The sequence below is a fragment of the Myotis daubentonii genome, chromosome 10, assembly GCF_963259705.1.
Source record: "Myotis daubentonii chromosome 10, mMyoDau2.1, whole genome shotgun sequence".
In the NCBI taxonomy this organism is placed as follows: Eukaryota; Metazoa; Chordata; class Mammalia; order Chiroptera; family Vespertilionidae; genus Myotis; species Myotis daubentonii.
The window spans coordinates 11,224,094-11,237,619 of record NC_081849.1 but is presented as its reverse complement, the minus strand read 5'-3'; the positions used below and the strand labels follow the sequence as shown (position 1 = coordinate 11,237,619).

Sequence of the window (13,526 nt, the reverse complement as noted above, 5' to 3'; positions counted from 1 at the left end):
ATATATTATCTTTGGTTAATCTCTTTCTTTCCCCTCCACCCACTTCCTCATTGAGATCTGTTATTCGATTCCTTGTATCCATTCCTCTGAACCTAATTTGTTCATCAGTTTATTGTTCATTAGGTTCCTCATATAGTCAAACCTTCATTCTCCAAAGTTTCCCATCTTGAACAATTTGCTTCTCATCCCAACAACCCTTTCACACTGATATCTGTATGATCAGTCACATGTCACTCAGACAACAGACAAAGGAGAAAATGCTTGAGTATCACTTAGTTTACTGCTAAATCTCATGTTTTAACATCTCAGGAAATTGTGCTGAATATTTTAATTTTCTTTTTTACTTTTGTTGCTGTTTATTATTAAATTTACATATTTTACTGTATATTTCATTTTCTATTTGTTAATTTTTCATTTACATTTCAAGTTATTTTTGATCGCTTCTCGGCCTTTTGGCTAACATCAAGTGTAGTATCAAGTTATTTTTGTTTTTAAAGTGTTTATTTGTACATTAAACAGTAGATTAGATATGTACTGTTTACTAGTACAAGCAAGATTAAAAAAGGGAACCATTTGGGGATATGGAACAGTTTAATTCAATTTACATTATTTCTAATGGGAAAAATGATTCAGTTTTCAAATAGTCTTCTGGGATGAATTAAGTTCCAGAACTGAGGTTCCATTGTATAGATGAGATCATGTGATATTTGTATTTCTCTAAGTGGCTTATTTAATTTAATATAATAGTCTCCAGGTCCATCCATACTGTCCTAAAGGGTAAGATATTCTTCTCTTTTATAGATGCACTAGAGGCCCGGTGCACAAATTTGTGCATGGGTGGGGTCCCTCGGCCTGGCTGGCGATTGGGGCCATCTTGCCCAGTCCCGATAAGGGCTAGCAGGCTGGGGGTAGGGAACGCAGGAGTTTGGCCAGCCAAGAGAGGTTGGCTGTGGACTTCACTGACCACTAGGGGGAAGCTCCTGCATTGAGTGTCTGCCCTCTGGTGGTCAGTGCATGTCATAAATACCAGTCATCCAGTAGTTTGGTTTACCGGTCATAACAGTTGCTTAGGCTTTTATATGTATAGACTAGAGGCCCGGTGCACAAAAATTTGTGCACTCGGGGGGAAGGGGGGGTCCCTCAGCCTGGCCTGTGCCCTCTCGCAGTCTGGGACCCTTCGGGAGATAACGCCCTGCTGACTTAGGCCTGCTCCCAGGTGGCAGAGGGCAGGCCCAATCCCTAGGTGCAGCCCCTGGTCGGGCCTAGAGCAGGGCCGATTGAGGTGTTTGGGTGCCGCCCCTGTCATGCACAGAGCAGGGCAGATCAGGAGGTTGGGATGACACCCCCAGTCACGCTCAGGGTAGGGCCAATTGGGGGGTTGGGGCACCGCCCCCTGTCACACTCAAGGCAGGGTAGATGGGGAGGTTGCGGCGCCACCCCTTGTTACTCACAGAGCAGGGCCAATCTGGGGGTTGGGGCGCTGTGCCCTGTCACACACAGAGCAGGGCCCATCAGGGGGGTTGGGGCTCCTTACCCTGTCACGCACGGAGCAGGGTCAATCAGGGGGTTGGGGAGCTCCCCCCCGTCACGCACAGAGCAGGGCCCATAAGGGGGGTTGGGGAGCTTCCCCCTGTCACGCACAGAGCAGGGTCGATCAGGGGGTTGGGACGCCGCCCCCTGTCATACACAGAGCAGGGCGGACCAGGGGGTTGGGACACCGCCACTGTCACACTCAGGGCAGGGCCGATGAGGAGGTTATGGCTCTACACCATCACACACAGAGCAGGGCCCTTGGGGGGGGGGTGGGGCGGGTTGAGGCGTTGCCCTCTATCACCCACAAAGCAGGGCTGATCAGGGGGTTGGGGCGCCGCCACTCTCACACTCAGGGCAAGGCCGATGGGGAGGTTATGGCTCTACCCTGTCACACACAGAGATGGGCCGATCAGGGGGTTTGGGCGCTGCCCCCTGTCACGCTTATCCTGGTGCCGGGAGGCCTCTCGGCTCCACTGATCCCGGTGCTGGGAGGCATATTACCCTTTTAATATATAGGGTAGAGGCCTGGTGCATGGGTGGGGCTGGCTGGTTTGCCCTGAAGGGTGTCCTGGATCAGGGTGGGGGTCCCCACTGGGGTGCCTGGCCAGCCTGGGTGAGGGGATGATGGCTGTTTGCAGCTGGTCACACACCCTTCAGGGTGGGGGTCCCCACTGGGGTGCCTGGCCAGTCTGGGTGAGGGGCTGAGGGCTGTTTTCAGGCTGGCGGGTGACCGAAGCTCCCAACCGCTCCTTTTTTTCTTTTTCTTTTTTTAATTCTGGGCCAGCTTTAGCTCTGAGGCTTGGCTCCAGCTGTTAGGCCTCCGCTGCTGAAAGCAGGTATCTGGTTTGTTTCGGTTCGAAACAATGTATAACTCCAGCTCTGACTCCAGCCCTGAGATCCCAGCTCTCTGAAAGCTGGTTTCTGGGTTTTTTTTTTAGCTTCTATATTTGTTAAAATGTTTCAAACTGCAGGCTCAGAGGCCTGCAAGGCAGGCGGGGAATGTTGGTTTCCTCCATCACTGAAGCAAGCAAGCCTCATGTTAGTTTCAAGCTGCCTGGCTGCCAGCCGCCATCTTGGCTGACAGTTAATTTGCATATCTCGCTGATTAGCCAATGGGAAGGGTAGCGGTCTACGCCAATTACCATGTTTCTCTTTTATTAGATAGGATAGTATTCCATTGTGTAAATGTGCCACTGCTTTTTACCACTTATCTGCTGATGAGCCCTTGGGCTGTTTCCAGATCTTAGCTACTATGAATAATGCTACTATGAATATAGGGGTATATATATTCTTTATGACTGGTGCTTAAAGGTTTTTAAGATTTGTTTCCAACAGTGGGATTAGGGGGGGTCAAAAGGCAGTTCCATTTTAATTGCTTGATGAACATCCAAACTGTTTTCCACAGTGGCTGCACCAGTCTGCATTCCCACCAGTGTACTAGGATTCCCTTTTCTCCACATCCTCACTAGCATTCATTGTTTATTGATTACCACTCTGGCAGATGTGAAGTTATATCTCATTGTCATTTTAATTTGCATCTCTCTGATGATTAGTGACATTGAGCATTTTTTTCATATATCTGTTGGACATCTATGTGTCCCCTTTGAATAAGTGACTACTCAGGTCCTTTTCCCACTTTTAAATTGGATATTTTATCTTCCTGGTGTTGAGTTGTATGAGTTCTTTGTATATTTTGGAAATTAATCGCTTATCAAATGGATCATTGATGACTATGTTCTCAGTAGGTTCCCTTGACTTTTTGTTGATGGGTTATTTTGCTGTGCAGAAACTCTTTATTTTGATGTAGTCCCATTTGTTTATTTTCTCCTTTGTTTCTCTTGTGCTGGGACAATGGTCGGCAAACTGTGGCTCGCGAGCCACATGCGGCTCTTTGGCCCCTCGAGTGTGGCCACGAAGTTCCAATCGCACTGTATGTGCGAGCCCACATGTGGTATTTTGTGGAAGAGCCACATTCAAGGGGCTGCAGTTTGTCGACCACTGCGCTAGGAGATGTATTGGTAAAAAATATTTGTGAGAGGTCTGAGATTTAATGCCTATGTTTTCTTCTAGGATTTTTATGGTTTTATGGCTTACATTAAAGTCTTTTATTCAGTTTGAGTTTATTCTTGTGTATGGTGTAATTTGGTGGTCTAGTTTCACTTTTTTGCATGTATCTCTCCAATTTTCCCAGCACCATTTATTGAGAAAACTTCCTTTACTCCACTGTATGCTCTTACCTCCTTTGTCAAATATTAATTGACCATAATGGTGTTGGTAGAGTTCTGAGGTCTTTGTCCTATTCCATTGATCTATATGCCTGTTCTTGTGCCAGTTCCAGGCTGTATTGATTTTACTGGTTTTATAGTATAATTTGATATCTAATATTGTGAGTCCTCCAACTTTGCTCCTCTTTCTCAAGACTGCTGTGGCTCTTCGGGGTATTTTTTGATTCCATATACTGTAAATTTTTGGAATATTTGCTCTAGATTTGAGAAATATACTCTTGGTGTTTTAATTGGGATTGCATTAAATCTGTAGCTTGATTAGGATAGTATGGACATTTTAATGATGTTAATTCTTCCAATCCAAGAACACCTGTATATGTTTCCACTTGTTTGTATTTTCCTCTACTTCCTTTTCTAATGTCCTATAGTTTGCCAAGTACAGACATTTTTTTTAAGCTCCTTGGTTAAATTTATTCCCAGTTATCTTTTTGTTGTTGTTGCAATAGTAAATGGATTTTTAAAAGTTTATTGTTCTTTTTAGTTTCTTGTTTATTAGTTTTTAAAATTGATGTTAATTTTGTATCCTGATATTTTTCCAAATTTATTTATTAAATCTAGCAGTTTTGTGGTGGGGGTCTTTGGGATTTTCTATGTACAGTATCACGGCATCTGCAAATAATGACAATTTATTTCCTCCTTTCCAATTTGGATATCTTTTATCTCTTCATCTTCTATGATCACTGTGGCTAGGACTTCCAGTACCATGTTGAATAAAAGTGGTAAAAGTGGACATTGTTAACTTGTTCTTGATCTTATGGGGAACAATTTTAATTTTTGCCCATTGGGTATGATGTTGGTTTATTTTGTTCGCATATGGCCTTTATTATGTTGGAGTATGATCCTTCTCTACCCACTTCGCTGAGAGTTTTTATCATAAATAGGTGCTAGTTTTTCCTAATGCTTCTTCTGAGCTATTGATATGATCATGTGATATTTCTTATTCATTTTTTTCTGTGATTTATCACATTTATTAATTTGCCAATATTGAAACAAACTTGCATCCCCGTAATAAATCCAACTTGGTCATGCTGATGATCTTTTTAATGTATTGCTAGATCCAATTTACTAATATATTATTGAGGATTTTAACATCTATGTTCATCAGGGATATTGGCCTGTACTTTTCTTTCTTTGTAGCATTTTTATTTAGTTTGGGATTAGGATAATGCTGGCCCCATAAAAAGAGCTTGGGAGACTTTCCCCTCTTGAATTTTTTTTCAGAGTTTGAGGAGGATAGGTATTAGTTCTTTTTTGAATGTGTGGTAAAATGTACCTGTGAAGCCAACCAGTCAGTAGTTTTGTTTGCTGGGAGTATTTATTATTTATTTATTTAGTTATTTATTTTACTGATTCAATTTCATTAGTTGTTATCAGCCTATTCAGGTTTTCTGGTTCTTTCTGAATGAATTTTGAAAGATTGTATGTTTCTAGTAATTTGTCCATTTTGTCTAATTTGTCCAACTTGTTGGCATATAATTTTTTCAAAGTATTTTATTACAATCCTTTGTATTTCTGTGATGTTAGTTGTTACTTCACATCTTTTATTTCTGATTTTATTTATTTTTTTCCTCTCTCTTTGTTTCTTGATGAGTCTGAATAGAAGTTCATTAATCACTTTTATCTTTTCACAGATCCAGAATGTGGTTTTATTTATCTTCTTTATTATTTTTTGTCTCTATGTTGTTCATTTCCACTCTGATTTTTATTATCTCTTTCCTTATATTCATTCTTGCCTTTTCTTTTTGTTCTCTTTCTAGTAAGTCTTTGGGTAGTATGGTTAGATTATTTATTTGGGCTTTTTTCTTGTTTGTTGTAAAAGGATTGCAAAGTTACAAATTTCCCTCTAAGAACTTTCACAATGTCCCATAGATTTGGGGTTGTTATGTGTTCATTTTTGTTTGCTTCCAGAAAGTTTTTTATTTCTTCCTTGATCTCATTGGTAACCCATTCATTGTTTCATAACATGCTATTTAGCCTTCATGTATTTGAATGTTTTTGAGTTTTTAATATAGTTGATTTCTAGTTTCATGCCATTGTAATTCATGAAGATGCTTGATATGATTTTAGTCTTCTTGAATTTGTTAAGACTTATTTTGTATCATAATATGTGGTCTATCGTTGAGAATCATCCATGTGTACTTTGAGAAAAATGTATATTCTGCCACTTCTGCATGAAATGTTCTGTAAATATCAGTTACATCCATCTGCTCTAGTGTGTCATTTAAGGTCATTATTTCCATGGAAATTTTTTCTCTATAAGATCTATCCAGTGATGTCCATGGGGATGTTAAAATCCCCTACAATGACTGTATGGCTATAAATATTTCCGTAAAGTCTTCCAAGAATATTTTTAATATATTTAAGTGCTCCCATTTTGGGTGCATATATTTTCAAGGATTGTATCTTCTTGCTGAACAGATAATTTTAATATGATGTAATGACCTTCTTTGTCTCCTTAATGGTCTTTGATTTGAAGTCTATTTTGTCAGAAATGAGTATTGCTACCCTAGCTTTGTAAATTTTTGTTCTGAGATGAGTGTCTTGTAGGAAACATATATATGGGTCATGTTTTCTTATCCATTCAAATACCCCAAGACTTTTGCTTAGAACATTTAATCCATTTATATTTATAGTTATTATAGATATGTACTTATGCATTGCTTTTGTTTTTCTTTATACCTATGTTACTATATAGCTATAGCTATACATGAGATAGAGATAGAGAGATGATATAGATTATAGATATAGATTAGACATAGATATAGATAGATAGATAGATAGATAGATAGATAGATAGATAGATATGGATATACCTTCTTCTTAAAACATTCCATTTGACATTTCTTTCAAGGCTGGTTAGGTGGCAATGTACTCCTTCAGCCTTTTATGAACAGGATGGTCTTTATTTTATCATCAATTTTAAATAATAGCCATGCTGGATAGAGTAGTTTTTAGTTCAGGTCCCTGAATTTTATTACTTTTAATGCTTCATGCCCATACCTTCTGGCCTGAAGGGTTTCTTTTGAGAAATCAGCTGGTAGTCTAATGGGAACTCTTTTATAAGTACATTTCTACCCCTCTCTTGCTGCCTTTGTAATTTTTTTTCTTTGTCTTTAACATTTGTCATTGTAATGGTATGTCTTGGAGTAGGTCTCTTTGTGTTTATCCTGATTTAGACTCTGGGATTCCTGAAATTATGTGAAATTTTTTTTCATCAGGTTAGGAATTTCTTTCTTTTTTTTTTTTGCTGTCTTTATTTCTGTAAGTAGGTTCTCTATTCCTTGCTCACTTTCTTCTCTTTCTTAACCCCTTTGATGCAGATGTTGTTAAATTTCATGTTATCCAAGGTTTCCTTAAATGATATGCCCAATTTTTATTCATTTTTCTTTTTTCTGCTCTAAATGGTTGTTTTTTTCTACTTGTATTCAAAATCACTGACTCAGTCCTCTACCTCATTCTGTCTATTTTTGATTCCTTCCAATGTATTTTTGATATTCAATATGGTATACTTCTTTTCCCATTGTTTCTATTTCCTTTACATGCTGTTGCCATTTCCACTAACTTCCTTGTAATTCTCACTAAGTTATTTAGGCTTCATTTTAACCATAACTTTGAGCTCTGTATCTGATAAATTGCCTGCCTTCGTTCTTTTTTACCTCTTTTTTGGAGTTTCTCCTTTTATTTCATTTAGAGGCTATTTCTTTTTCATCCCATTTTTGCCTTCCCCTTGTATTTGTTTCTATGGATTAGCTCTAACTACTAGGCATGCCAGTCTCAGAGGGTGGCCTTATGTAGTAAGTGTTCTGTGGAACCCAGTGGTGCAGTCTCTTGATCTCCTGAGCTGGTTGCTCTATGAATGTCCCTTGTGTGGGTTATTTGAGCTCCCCTTTTATAATTAGGTTTTGATTGTTGTTGTCCCATTTGTGGCTGGGATCTCCTCTCAGGATGGCTAAATGCAAGGCTCAGCACTGACCATGTCATGTGAGCTGTTTGTTCAGGATCAAGTTGCCCTTTTGGGCTGGCTTGTGAACAGAACAGAGCCCAGGGATTTTTCAGCAAATGTCCCCAGGCTCCTCAGGCTCTGCCTCTGCCTGCTGCCCAGCTGTCAGTCTTAGTCATTGAAAAAGGTGTTTTTGAAAGGGTTTTTGGCTAAATCATGAGTATGAGATCTCTGGGTCTTCTGTAAGGGGAGATGCCATTCAGATTTCAGGGAAGATGGTGGATATGTTCCCCCCTCCCAGAGCCAATCATGAGACTGTCTCAGAATATTTCCCTGTCCTTCTCAGAGCCCCTTGTATGCAGTCCAGTGGGATCTGCTGGAAGCTGGGAGTTTATATCAGCTCTCCAGTGAGGGCAAAACACCAGTCAGATTCCCTGGAGTGTGGGGGAGATGGCCCACCCCAAGGCCAGTCACTGATTCCCCATAGTACCGTTCAAACCCACAGGCATGGCCTCTGCTGCTGTCTCCTCAGCAGTGGTCAAGATGCAGGGTGGGGCCAGTGGAAGTTCAAAGGGTGGGGCAAGCAGTATCCCTGAGGGTGGGGTATTTGCATTCTTCCAAGCCTTGGTTGCCGGAGGAGGCCAGTGCCTCTCAGGAAAAATGGCCACTGTAGTATGGGGTGGTGAAGACCAATCACATTTCTCCCAGCGGCTGCTGTCCCATGTCTCACCCCAATGCTTCCCACCGGAGCCTCTCCTCAGGCAATGCCAGTTTGCAGCACCTTCCCTCCACCCAAGCCTCAGGTGAATGAGTGACTACTAACAAAAATATTGTCCTCTGGGTTACTGTTAAAAATAAAAAAAGTGACTTTGTCTCTGACCCTTTTTGCTCTCTCTAGTGGCCAGACGCCACTTTCACAGCTGGATGTTCTGTGGGCCATCTTGGATCTGGTGATCAGGGCTGGGGAGCCCAGCCTGGGATCTGGGCCTCAGTCCTCTCAGAGAAACCTGCCCTTCTTCTGCAGTCAAGAGATTTCTCCTTACTCTTTGCCTGTTGCCCTAGGAAGAGGGCTAGCCCCTCTTGCAACCCCACTCTTCCTACCAATCTCTAGGTGTTTTTTGCACTTCCTTGTTAAAGTCTCTTCTTCAGCTAGTCCTCAGTTGGTGATCTATTTGTATCTTTTTAAACAACTTTATTGGAGTATAATTTACATATCATAAAGTTTTCTCACTTTAAATGTGGTTTCAAAAATTTGAAATAAATATATGCAGTTTTATGATATCACAACAACAATTTAAAAACATTTTATCACCTTATGCTAGACCATAAATTTAGCCATCCTATCTAATAAAAGAGAAACATGGTAATTAGCCATACCTCCGCTACCCTTCCCATTGGCTAATCAGGGCAATATGAAAATTTACTGCCAGCCAAGATGGTGGCCGGCAGCCAGGCAGCTTGAAGTAAACATGAGGCTTGCTTGCTTCAGTGACAGAGGAAACCAACATTCCCCGTCTGCCTTGCTGGCCTCTGAGTTTGCAGTTTGAAACATTGTTACAAATATAGAAGCTAAACAAAACCCCAGAAACCTGCTTTCAGCCAGCCGGGATCTCAGAGCTGGAGTTGAAACAGTGTTTCAATTATAGAACCCAAACAAACCAGATACCTGCTTTCAGCAGTGGAGAACTAAGAGCTGGAGCCAAGCCTCAGAGCTGAAGCTGGCCCAGAATAAAAAAGAAAAAAGAAAAAAAGGAGCCGTTGGGAGCTTCAGTCACCCGCCAGCCTGAAAACAGCCATCATCCCCTCATCCAGGCTGGCCAGGCACCCCAGTGGGAACCCCCACCCTGATCCAGGACACCCTTCAGGGCAAACCAGCTGGACCCCACCCGTGCACCAGGTCTCTATCCTATATAGTAAAAGGGTATTATGACTCCCAGAATAGGGATCAGAGGAGCCACGAGGCCTCCCGGCACCGGGATCAGTGTGACGGGGGCAGCGCCCAAACCCCCTGATTGCCCTGCAGCTCTGTGTGTGACAGGGGTGGGGCCACAACCTCCCTATCCACCCTGCTCTGTTCGTGACAGGGGAAGGCACCCCAACCACCCCCCGCCCCACGGGACCTGCTCTGCGTGTGACGGGGTAGAGCCATAACCTCCCCATCGGCCCTGCCCTGAGTGTGACAGGGTATGGCGCCCCAACCCCCTGATCTGCCCTGCTCTGTGTGTGACAGGGGGGAGCTCCCCAACCCCCTGATGGGCCCTGCTCTGTGCGTTACAGGGAGGAGCTCCCTAACCCCCTGACTGGCCCTGCTCTGTGAGTAACAGGTGGTGGCGCTGCAACCTCCCCATTGACCCTGCCTTGAGTGTGACAGGGGGTGGTGCCCCAACCCCCCAATTGGCCCTACCCTGAGTGTGACTGATGGTGGCATCGCAACCTCCTGATCCACCCTGCTCTGTGCATGACAGGGGGCGGTGCCCCAACTTCACCCCCAATCGGCCCTGCTCTGAGCCCGACCAGGGGCTGCACCTAGGGTTTGGGCCTGCCCTCTGCCACCCGGGAGCAGGCCTAAGCCAGCAGGTCATTATCTCCCGAAGGGTCCCAGACTGCGAGAGGGCACAGGCCGGGTTGAGGGAACCCCCTCCCCACCGAGTGCACAAATTTTTGTGCACCGGGCCTCTAGTGATAAATATAAAAGGAATAAAATAATACAAAGAAAAATCTCCAAGTAAATAAGAACTAAATTGATTACACAACCCACTTATAAATAGCATAAGAATTAAATAATTATTCACCTGTAGTAAGTCCCACATACACTTAGCCTCCTTGAAATTTTTGATTGCTAAATCCAAAATCTAAGGTCAGAGTTCTAAGATGGTGTTGGAATAGAGGAAAGCAACACATACTTCTCTCAGCATCAAACTGGAGTTACAGCTAAAATTTAGAGCAATCAATGTGAATTAACAACAGAAAGACACTTGAGCAGGAGTATTATATCCAAGAATTAGAAAAAAAAAAAAGAAGCTACACAGAGACTGGTAAGAATAGCGGTGACATGGAAATGGCTTGTTCCTACACACAGTAACAGTGACTATGTAGCCTGAGAAATATTGTGGCTGCAAAAGTCCACCATGAAGGAAAGTGGGGTCTCAATCCTATGCTAAGAGCCCCAACCAAGAACAGATAGACTGGCAGGAAGAGCCTGCATAGCATTTGGCAGGAAAAATAAGCAGGCACTTTGTCCACTGGAAAGAGGTGGGAGTCTGCTTGATTCCAAGGTGATATCCTTAAGGCCTAATGCACAGGGACTTGCTCTTGGGGACTTAACTGGGGCTCTGGAAGAGAGGAGACACAGAGCACACAGAATCTATGAACAGGTCTGGGTGGCACAACTCTGGAGGTCTGGAATGTAGGCTTCTGAGGTCCTGAGGTGTGCGGCCCACAGGCCGCGAGTTTGACATGCTAGTGCTTCTATTTTTACAGCACCAATTGGAGAAAGTGCACTAACCCTTTCCTCCAAATACTAGCAACGCCATCCTGCCAAGCTGAATTCCAGCATAAAGGACTGCTGGCTGTACCCCAAAAGGACCCGAGGTGTGATTTTTTCTGGATAAACTTTGGACAAACTCTTAGACAAACATTGGACTGAATGGCTTGGACGTAAGAGCCAAACTTCCCCCCTCCCACAGGTTAGGCAGGCACCATCCCCAGGGAAGGCACCCTTTTCAGGGTCTCAGGTAGCAGGCAGCTGCAGAGCTAGGGGGAGGCAGGCACTTTCAAGCCTCCCTTTCGAGATATCTGTTGGGAGGCGGGGCGGTGGGTGCTGAGCTAGAAGGCAAGCAGCTAGCTCCCCTCCAGAGGGCCAAGAGCCTGCACCGCACCCAACAAAAGGGTGCGTTCCCCCAATCTGCTGGCACTACATGCCAAGTGCAGTCACACAGGAGCTCTAGCAGGGGGCCACGGAGCTAGAAGGTGGGCAGCTTGCTCACCTTCTGAGAGCCTGCGCCACCCCTTTTCGATGGCAGTGGGATTTGCATTTCCCAGTCCTGCTAGGCCCATCCTATAAAACTCACATCTGCTTTGGGCAGGGGGCACAACTGAGAACCGGGACGTTTGGAGTGGCCCTTGGAAGCCCCACATCTGGGCCTCTGGCAGTGAACTGCAGGGATAGAAGGAAGAGAGCAGCTCTCTCCCCTCCCAAGGGCCAGGTCCTCTCCAAGCAGAGGGGGCAGCTTTGATCTATTCCTATAAGCCCTACCCATACATCTCCTAGGGCAGGGGTGGGCAACCCTTTTGTGAGTGCGTGCCAAAACCAGCAAAATCTCTGACTCAAAATTCTTCTGCGTGCCAACCCTAATTTTTTGAGAACATGTTACGCCTACTTGATATCTCTTAAGGTGTACGTATGTGAAGAACCTTGAAGAAATAATAAAATTCGTTCAAGCGACAAAACACAGTATATGATGATCAAAAATACATTTATTTTTTAATGTACACTGATAGTCCAACAGAAAACTTTATGACTCCGTTTGATATTATCAGTGGGACTTTTGCTGCTGCATCACTGATGACAGAGATTTTACATCAGGTTTATATTTCGTGACCTTCAGAGATATGCAGGAGCTACTACTTTCTACTTTCATCCGTCAGGCTACTCCTATCAGGAGACGTAACAAAATTCATCACTGAGAACAAAGATTCACAAGCGTATGTGGATGAAACCAAAACACTGGTCGGATCTAGGAAGGCAGGGAGAGTTAAGGCAGAGGCATAGAAATCGCTCTTCCCCTCTCTAGTCAATCCATGTCTGTGGTCTTTAAGATAACTTGTTATGTAAAATTATTTACTTATCTAAAATGCACCTACACTGAATTTATCAAAAAATAAAAAAGTCGATATTAAGAAAAAAATTGTAAATGGAAGATTATACGAGAGGGTTTCGCGTGCCAGCAAAAGTTAGTGGCCTGCCATGTTTTGCACGCGTGCCAGGGGTTGCCCACCCCTGTCCTAGAGCAAGAGGAACAAAGGAAAAAATTAACAAATGGGACTGCAGCCCTAACTGGTTTGGTTCAGTGGATGTAACGTCGGCCTGCGGACTGAAAGGTACCAGGTTTAATTCCGGTCAAGGGCATGTACATTGGTTGCAGGCACATCCCCAGCAGGAGGTGTGCAGGAAGCAGCTGATCGATGTTTCTCTCTCATTGATGTTTCTAACTCTCTATCCCGCTCCTTTCCTCTCTGTAAAAAATCAATAAAATATATTTAAAAACAAATAAACAAAAAACAAATAAACAATAAACAAATGGGACTGCATCAATCTAAAAATCTTTGGTACAGCAAAAGAAACCATCATCAAAATGCAAAGGGAGCCCACTGTATGGGAGAACATACTCGTCAATGAGATATGATAAGAGGTTCATTTCCAACATATATAAACAACCATATAACTCAAAAAGAGGAAAACAAACATTCCAATTAAAAAATGGGCAACATGCTGAAACTGGTTTGGCCCAGTGGGTAGAGCGTCGGCCTGCGGTTTGAAAGGTCCCAGGTTCGATTCCGGTCAAGGGCATGTACCTGGGTTGCGGGCACATCCCCAGTAGGAGATGTGCAGGAGGCAGCTGATCAATGTTTCTCTCTCATCGATGTTCCTAACTCTCTATCTCTCTCCCTTCCTCTCTGTAAAAAAATCAATAAAATATATTTAAAAAAAAATGGGCAAAGGACCTGAATTGACAATTCTCCAAAGAGGACATACAAATGGTCAACAG

The 13,526-nt window shown here is 43.3% G+C and overlaps 1 pseudogene; it reads left to right on the top strand.

The window, feature by feature from the left end:
- Positions 1-436: 436 nt before the first annotated feature.
- LOC132211643 (U2 spliceosomal RNA) lies at positions 437-575 on the top strand (annotated as a pseudogene).
- Positions 576-13,526: the final 12,951 nt, after the last annotated feature.